Here is a 10,165-nt window from a genome sequence, read left to right as displayed (position 1 = left end):
CCCTCCTAAATTACGCGCCAAAAACACCATTATATCAACAAAGGTAAAACATAGCTTCCATAATCACTTCAATCTATCCATTTTCTGCAAAAAAAAAAAAAAAAAAAAAAATCGTTAACCAAAAACACCAACTTAAACAAAACGCCAAAAACGGCAACAATCGTTTCGTGGAGATACACTCTGGGAATCAGGTGATACGTCCTCCATTTTGACAAGAGAAGGAGGGTGTATGTTAAGACGGTCAGGGAAATTCTGAAGATGGAAGAAGAGATACATAGGCAAATCTTATCCATTGGCATCGCTCTAGACAACGAATGCCATGAAATGCATATGCTTATGAAAGCATTAACCCGCAAATTTGGACCAATCAAAGGAGATGTGAAGCCAGACCCTATCATGACATCATGGCGTTTTGATGATGAAACAGACATGGTGACGGTTACATACGATAGCGGAGAGTAGGAAGACTACTGGCTAGAGAACATCATGACAAAGCAGACTGGGTTATATGGAAGAATTGCGTAACGCCACTTGTACCAACACAGAAATAGACTCAAAATTTGAGCTAATACAAGACATGTTCAGGTGGAGGCTTTAGAATCTTCAGGAACAAGAAGCTAATGAAGGTGAATGTGATGACATGGATGAAGATCAAGATAAAGACTCCGAGGAGGAAGAAGATGACGCAAGTCATGGATACTATTCGGATAAAGTACCTTCTGACGAATTATTTTAATTTTTTTCCTCTTTTTTTTTCTTCTATGTAATCTTTTTTTAAGATAACTAAATGATATATTTTTATCTTTATTAGCAAAATGCCAAAATAATACTAAAAATGGTTAACCCTAACAAAACGCCAAAAATAACAAAAAATATTTTTCCTGCTTAATATTTTATTTACTCCGTTATTGTATTTTGTCATGTTTGTCTGCATAAGGCCATTTAAAAAAACGCCAAACTTAGAAGATAGGACGTCTATAACTTATAAAACTGATAAAAGTTGATCAACACAGTAAATACAAAAACAGTAACTGAAAAGACAGATACTTTATTACTATCATTTATTACAATAAAAAGTCCCGCCTAAACTACGCGCCAAAAAAAAAAAACTCCTATAAGAGAGGGGTCTATACACAATGAAATTAATCACACCCAGAAAAACACAAAAACGCCATATCCTCTAGAAACCACTCCCTTTAAAACGCTACAGATGGCAAAGCTTTCACTGAAATGGATCCTTTTTCTGAGGGGGTTAACTCAATAATATTTTGCTGAATGAGATTGTTGGTGCATATGTCTGTCGACTTCGTCTTGTATCGAGTCTTGTAATAGATTAGAAAGATCGGGGCACGTTGTACGAGAAAATAGGGATTTAGTGTTGGAAGTTCATTTCGCACGAAATGGAATATCCATTTCGTACGAAATGACTATTAGCCATTTCGCACGAAATGACCCTTTCGTGTAAGCTGTTCCGCACGAAATGGAATGCCTATAAATAACTGCCTTGATCATTTCATTTGTAACTTTCTGATTCCAGTACCGAGGTGCTGCCGAAGTGTCTCCAGGCTGTAAAACGTTGTTATATCAATAAACAAGACAATTAGAATGTATATCAAGCTGTTTCAACTCTGATACGTCTGTTTCCGCCTTTCGTATTGGATGATATCTCTTCTGAACGACTCATTTGGTCGTGCAAACGATCCTACATGTGGTATCAGAGCTCAGGAGGAAGAGTTCTTACCGATTCAGCTTGATTTCATCTGAAAATCTCACTTCTACTCACTTTCTTCACATTTTTTCAAAATTAATCGTGATTTTGCAATCAAAATGAACTGATTTTTACATATTACATGCGAAACATGGTTTTAATCAATCCTTGAACATATCAGACTCTAATTCATCTTAAAAGTTGATCAATTTGTCAAAATACTATCCGATTGTTTGAACATGTCGCCATTTCGCACGAGATAGAACTCCATTTCATTTGAATATTGTCATTTCGTGTGAAAATACAATCCATTTCACACGGATTAGAATGATTTGACTCTATTTCGTACGAATTGAATTCATTTCGTACCAACACATCCATTTCGTGTGAAATTAGAGTCCATTTCACGCAGATTGGTCAGTTAGTATATCATTTCGCGTGAAAGTGTCATTTCGTTTGAAAGAGTCTCAGATCGCTTGAAATTTGTCATTTCGCACGTAGTGGTCATATCGCTTGAATACATGTGATAAAGTGATAAAGTGATAAAGTTGTCGGCCACATCACGAGAACTTCTGAATCCATTTATTGCATCATATAATCAGCCCAATACATTTGTTGATATCAAGACTGCATGTGACTGCCGCAAATATTACAAGTATTGTAGAGGCCAAGGAGTACATGTGTTAGCCCACGATATAAACAATTCGGTCCAATCATAAATGGTTTCTGATCATTTGGTCCAATCAAAGTCACAAAGCTCAATTGTGAATATGTCAGCCCATGTGAAATGTCAGATTTACTAAAGTCTTTGACCCAATTCATGACTTAAAGTTGTCGGACTAGTGGTTTTTACGGTCCAATCATCAATTGATAACTGAATTGATTTTGTTGGCACATGAATTAAAAGACAACAACATTTTTTTTAACGGCAAACACTTTATATATATATATAAAGAGCCAGCAAGGAGCTGAGGAACAAACTACAAAAACATAAACACACGAAACAGAAGCAAAACAATTACATCGAATCCAAGATATTAAAATCTAACCAGTTCCCCCATTGCACCGATTTGAGCTTCGACCGATTAGCAATCCATGAAAGAGCGTCTACTTTAATTGAATCCACAGTAGAAGTAATCGGGATAAATTTGCCGTAAAAAATTTTGGTGTTTCTAGCGTGCCAAATCCTCCAAACCACTGCCAAAGCGATGGAGAAAACAACTTTCTTCCATTTCGTATCTCCCGGCTGGTTCTTGATAAAGTCGATCAGATCTGTAAGGCGAAGAATGTTGGTAGGGTACGATATCCGCATCCAAGAGAAAATATTCCACCAAATACACTTAGACCACAGACAAGAAACGAAAATATGCGAAGAGTCTTCGTCTCTTAACCCACACCAAGGGCACGATACGTCCGCAATCTGGATACCACGATGCATCAGCCCCATTCTGGACGCCACTTTACCTAGAAAGGCTTTCCACAATAAAACGTTAGCCTTCGGAGGGGCCCAGGAATTCCAGGAGAAAGAAACCGGCTCAATGGTGTCCCTATTATTTACCTCCTCTAAATCGAACCTGACCTGTTTGACGGAGAATGACCCATTGGGATCATTATGCCACTTCCAGCGAGACCCGGAAAGGATCAGCTTCTGATTAATTATTATTCCATCTTTAGCAAGATCAGATTCAACCGAAATGATGTCCCTCCAAACCCCCGGGATCGATGTCACACCCCGACCACGTAGAACATACAAAACGTGGCGGAAACGTCGGGGAGTGTTGTAACAGAATCATTGTTTCATAACACATGGAAATTTAAATATTGTTTTATTGATTAAATGAACTCGTTGTTCTATTACAATCACATAAGTACAACTATGATCTTCCAAGTTTTAAAGTTGCTAAGGCACGAGTCCATCCTAAATGTAGCATGCATCAACAATCATCTCAAGACAGCACCTGAAACATGTGTAAAAATAGGTACGTCAGCATAAAAATGCCTGTGAGATACATAGGTTTTGTGAAAACGGAGTTCATGACTTGAGTTTGAGAAAATGTTTAGTCATGAACCTCGTATTTTTGCTTCGTCTTGTAAATCATTTGAAAAACGATAGGATCAGATGATATGTATAAATAAGAGAATAATGTATGGTTAACTGAATAACCATGTAAAATGAGTTTGTATAAGTTAAGTTTGTTTGAAAAACAATGTTTTAATAAAACGTTTATGGTATATATAAAATATACCTTGGTTTTAAGAAAGTTGAATAAATAATATATTAAAATATATTTCAGTTCCAATATTGTTAACCCAAGTGTACTAAATAACGCCACGGTATGTAATGCAATGAAAACACTTATATATAAGAAGTACCAGCGGCGTATCTACCATGTTTTCATCATATTACACTCGTTCCGTTATCTAAACACTAGCCAAAACCAAATCGTTTGATAGATAGTATATTAAATATACTTTGGTTGTTCAAAATAATAGTTTTCAGTAGTATATTACAAGTATACCTTGGATTTATAAATAACACATTAAACTATGTTTTAGTTTTGCAAGTAACATATCAAAATATGCTTTGGGTGATTACAAAATATATGTTGGTTCTTGTACAACACCACACATGAGAGTATATCAAACTATACTTTTTGGGAGTATATCAAAATATACTTTAAAGGTGCGATTTAAGAATTCATTCAGACCTGGTGCATCAAACTACACCTTTGAGACTATAAGGATACCACAAAGGAAATCCCTATTTGGATGGAGAAACAAATTGGTTTCAGACATTCCATGACAACAGGAATGGGGTGTCTAGTCCTATAGCGCTATATCATACTACCAATCGGTCTGGTGAACAAAATAAGTACTATTCCAACAATTACTTTTGTAGCCCTTGAGAACTCAGTATTTAAACCATAGATAGTCATTTTGTTTGTCAAAAGATAAATACTAACATGTATAATCAATTATACTTTGAAATCATGAAAATAACAGATAGGTACACATGCTTCACCCCAAAACAGTTTGGAAAACAGTAAAAGATGGGGTTCTATGTACTCACCTGAGATTGCTTTGAGTTCCTTGTATAACAACCAGATAATGCTAAAGATCACGGGATATCAAACGACACCTAATAGGTAGCTATGTTAATATACCGGACCAAATCGGAAGGATCGGACAGTACGCGGGTTCGTAAACCAAACGAGTATGGAGACTCGTGTGGTATGGCTTAGCAAAGCCTACATACTAAAATGAAACCTAATCTAAGTGCTTACGGTCCATCACGACCCGTTTAGGTAGCTTATGCTACCCTAACGCGTCGTTCGCGTAGAACGCGTTCGGAACGCCTAACATTGCGACCACACGGTATAACCTCGGAAGGTTATAGCTATGGTCACCTAATGTGTTTGGTCGGGTCCTAATGACCGACCAAATGGGTCGGGTTCGAAAGTATAAGCGATGGTTTAAATCGCTTACCTTACGACCCTATATAAGCACTAAACTAAAAGTGACGAGCTAAGCATGTTAGAACATGCTTAACTAAGTTTGAAAACAGGTTTGACATCAAAACAAACGGCTTTGATGCCCACGAGCAGTTTGGTTACAAAATATGCAAGAATGCACATTTTGGCCGAAACTACGACTCGTCACTGAGCCTAGTTAACGTGGTGATCAGTAGGTATAGTCACTACGGACTATAACCATCGTGATCACGCTCACGTTTTGAAGTTCCATGAACTTCGCATCGACCATAAGCTGGTCAATGCAGAAAGTCAACAAAACGTTGACTTTCGGACTCGAAAAGCGAATAAAAGAGCGAAAGAAGACTTACGGAGGGTCCCCGAGTGCTAATCAAGACCAAATAGCTCAGGTATGAAACAATGGTTTCAACTTAGAGCTCTAAGATCTGATTTTGTGAATTTTACACTAAAGGGGGGGGGGTATTTATAGGAAAAGTGGAACCGTTAGGATCGTTTTATCGAATATCGTGCCTTGATCTCGTGCGTACATGTGTCCAAGTGGATAAGTTCAGTGAACTTGACCCTTGGCTCTTCATTGGGTGAAAAGGCATCGCCCTTTGATCGAACGAAAGGCCAGATTCTGCATTAAATGCAAAATCTTTCTGTCAGACATGTTCACGCGGCCCGCCTAAGGATTTGGCAAATCCTTACGCGCCCCGCCTAAGGTTCCCAGACCAGAATTTTCAATTTTGGTCCCTGCACTTCAAAAACACGTATTTTGGCCCATTTTTGGCACGTTTAAGCCCCGTTAACCTCATTTCAAGGCTCTAAGATGAAGTTAAAGTGTAGGGGACTTGAAATATGCTCAAAAATATTCCGGATGTCGGTTCGTTTGGCCGTACGATCGCGATGTTCGCTTAATTACGACGGAATGCGCATAAGTGTGAAAGACGATCCAAATGACGCGACAAATGGATTTTTCTCATGCCAAACACTAAGGCATAATATAAGGATGCTTACATAAATTTTTGGATGTCCGGATGTATTCAGAACGTGAGTTATGCGCGAAAGTGCAAACTTATGCACTTTTTGACACTTTTAGTCCCTGAATGATCCAAAAGTTTGTTTTAGCATACCAAACCCCTCAAAGCCTATTTCTAAGCTATGTAAAGGATATATATGGTATGTTTAACTTATGGACATGTTCCGGAATGTTCGTTACAGTTCAAATTGGCATACTTTCGCAGTTTGTCAAGTTTAGTCCCTGTAAGCGAATTAACTTGTTTTTGCCATACCAAAGCCTTCAAAACTTATTTCTAAGTTATGTAAAGGTTATTTAAGGTATGTTAAGTGTATGATGGTCTCCCGGAGTATTTGTCGCATTAAACTGAGTACGTTTATGCACCAGTTTGCGTATAATTCTCCAGAAAGCGTTGTAGAGTATGAAATTGAACAAGAATTGATATGTGCAAAGCATACACATATTTATACAAATCCCAAGTATGAAATACAATATTTCCTTGGTTTGGCATTTGTTTGATGGTTGAAGTGACACAGGTGTCACAGTCTCCCCTACTTTAGGAAATTTCGTCCCGAAATTTAATTCTAGAGGAAACTCGTGAGGACAGCTGTGAAGGTTTCGCCTTATAATAGATCCATTGAACCCTTAGGTAAAACCCTGGGCCATGTTAGGATTCTTTAGCGAATTTGTTAACCCTCGGAGTGAATTCCTTGAAATAGTAAAACATGAAATTTTGAACTACTGATTGACGAACGTTTCTTATGAAGGCTTATCATAGGAAAACTTGGTGTGTGATTGAGATCAGAATTGGGGGAGTGTGAGAATAAATGACATTGGTCGAGGTCCGAGACTTCTCCCGTATCATTATTCTTGTCACTAGGTCTTAACACATGATGAAACTTCCTGTGGTTCCTGTGCACTGAATTCCATAATTATGTAGGCCTCCATAATTACGTAATTCCTTGCACAGTCCGCACAATCCATTTCATAATCCGTAGGAAAAATTACTTGAATAAATATGAAGCGATTTGACTAGACCACCAAAGGATCCTTTTAATTCGATCAACGAACGATCTTTTTAACTAGATCAACACATGATCTTCTTAACTAGACCGTCGTACGATCTCTTTAAATAGACCGCTTAAGGGATCATTTTTTTTTTATATCATCACATGATATTTCTAATCAGATTTTCAAAATCAATCTGTTTAAGCAGACCTTTCAAGAGGTCCAATTATAGAATAATACTTTATAACCCGAGGGACTTAACTACACTGTTGAAATCCATTAAGGGTTTAAGATAGTATCTTTGGATATCCCATTATGAATCTCTCGTATGAAGATATGAAAGATTCTATGAGGATTTGGATGGATCACATACAACCACAAAACATGTAAGAAAATACATAAGCACAAATTTAGTTAACTTGATTCTTTATTTTGTTATCCTTAGGTATGGATATTAAGGCACACTAGGAATCCAACCTATGGATTTCATTTGGCACTTTAACGATTTATGAAGATCTATCTATAAGGATAGAGGGATTCTCAATAAGTGTTTGACTTTGTTTCTTAAAAGAAACGAGAGTTTAAGGTTCTTGGGGAGATCACAATTGATCATAAAATGACAGAACCATACGAGTAGTTTGTTTTTGGGTTGACATCATAAAGTTACATCAAGCATTCACACAAACGCATAAATTTTGCAGAAATAACAACAACAAATCTTTATTTATGTAGCAACGGATTTGTCTTGAAGTGTCAAAAGATAGCAACTAAGGAAATACAAAACACTAATTGTTCACTGCTGCATCATTGTTCATGTTTGCCTCATTGATGTTGAACACTCGTCCACGCGCTGGAGGTATGTTAACAAGCCTTGGGCAATTGTTTCTGTAGTGGGTAAGGTCACCACAGTTATAACATGACCCTGGAGGGAACCGTGCTTGAACAGCAGCAGGGTTTGCAGCAGTTTGATTTGCATAACGACAAACATTGATCAAATGTCCCAACCGCCCACAGTGGGTACATTTGTGACACTGCTCTTGCTCTAGATGATGACGGTTGCATTTGTTGCACAACGGTGCTGTACCAACATAGTTTTGTCTTTTACGAGGTTGTGTTGGCTGGTTTGGTGCAACTTGTTTGTCTTGAGCAGTTACAGCGTAGCTTTGAGAGGCTTTGCGCTTTTTCTTCTTGGACACCTCAGCACTTTCTTCCTTTGGTTCCACATGAGCAGTCTTGTCAGATGGTCTTAAGTCGCCCTTCCGAAACAGCTTGCGCTTCCTGATTTGGGATTCAGTCAGAGTGGCAGCCAATTCAATGGCTTGTCTGACAGTAGTAGGGTTGCTGCCAGTAACGATGTCCTGAACTACGTCAGGAAGCCCATCAATGTATTTCTCAATCGCCTTATCCAGAGGCGTAACCATAGTAGGGCATAACAAGCTCAATTCCTCATAGCGATCAGTATAGGCTCGATGTTCCCCACTGTCTTGCTTTAAATCATCAAATTCCCTTTCTAGAGCCCTAAGCTCATGACGAGGACAGAACTCCTTCATCATAAGAGCCCTAAGCTCGGCCCAAGTCTGTGCTAATGCAACCTCTGCACCGCGGTCTCTCATAACCCCGTTCCACCATGTAAGAGCCCTCTTCTGAAACACACTCGAAGAAAACTCGACCTTGCGATTTTCAGGACACTGAACGTGACGGAAAGTATTCTCAATGCTCTCGAACCATTGAAGAAGACCAGTTGCTCCCTCAGAACCATTGAACTTGAGCGGTTTAGCTGAGTTAAAAATCTTGAAATTGCATGGAGCATTGTTGTTGTTGATGGCTTGAGTTATTTGAGCATAAAGAATTGGGAAGGCAGCAGCCATTTGTTGCGCGATGATTTCCGCCAGTTCGGCATTCGCCATCTGATTGTCGCGTCGAGGAGGCATTCTAAAAGAGGAAACATGAGAGGAAACGAGTGAGAGAATTAGACGAAAAGAATGAGATGAAACAAATCTGATGAAAGTAATGATAGTGGCCGTCTGTCTGTTACTACAAAGCAACAAACGACTTGGTGATTAATCAAAGCAAATAGGTCAAAAATAATGTATCGCGAAGACATGCTCGCCTATAAGTGGACACTCACCCCAAGAGTTCCCAGGTAAGAGTGACTGGTCCGATTATGTGGATTTGTACGAACACTCTAGCCTTAGACAGAAAACTCAGGGTACAGGCACCCACCCTTCCAGTTTGCATGTGTTCACAATATTTAGACCAACTTTGACAAGAGTTTTGAAAATTCAAAGGGGTTCAAAACCTTATAACAGAGGGTTCAAAACCTAGTAATCAATCATCCTAGAACAGATGATTAGTTTTCAAAGCGGTTTTGAAATTTATATTCTTGTTGCGGTCGTCGCCTAAGGATAGGTGACGGTGTTGTTTTATGACTAAACGCAAGTAAACTCGCGTTAGGGTCCTAGGAAGGTTATAGACTAGGTCAAAGCATTACTAATAACCTAATTCCCTATAACCATGAGCTCTGATACCAACTTTTCTGTCACACCCCGACCACGTAGAACATACAAAACGTGGCGGAAACGTCGGGGAGTGTTGTAACAGAATCATTGTTTCATAACACATGGAAATTTAAATATTGTTTTATTGATTAAATGAACTCGTTGTTCTATTACAATCACATAAGTACAACTATGATCTTCCAAGTTTTAAAGTTGCTAAGGCACGAGTCCATCCTAAATGTAGCATGCATCAACAATCATCTCAAGACAGCACCTGAAACATGTGTAAAAATAGGTACGTCAGCATAAAAATGCCTGTGAGATACATAGGTTTTGTGAAAACGGAGTTCATGACTTGAGTTTGAGAAAATGTTTAGTCATGAACCTCGTATTTTTGCTTCGTCTTGTAAATCATTTGAAAAACGATAGGATCAGATGATATGTATAAATAAGAGAATAA

Source organism: Helianthus annuus, chromosome 17, assembly GCF_002127325.2.
Source record: "Helianthus annuus cultivar XRQ/B chromosome 17, HanXRQr2.0-SUNRISE, whole genome shotgun sequence".
In the NCBI taxonomy this organism is placed as follows: domain Eukaryota; kingdom Viridiplantae; phylum Streptophyta; class Magnoliopsida; order Asterales; family Asteraceae; genus Helianthus; species Helianthus annuus.
This window is presented reverse-complemented; position numbering follows the sequence as displayed.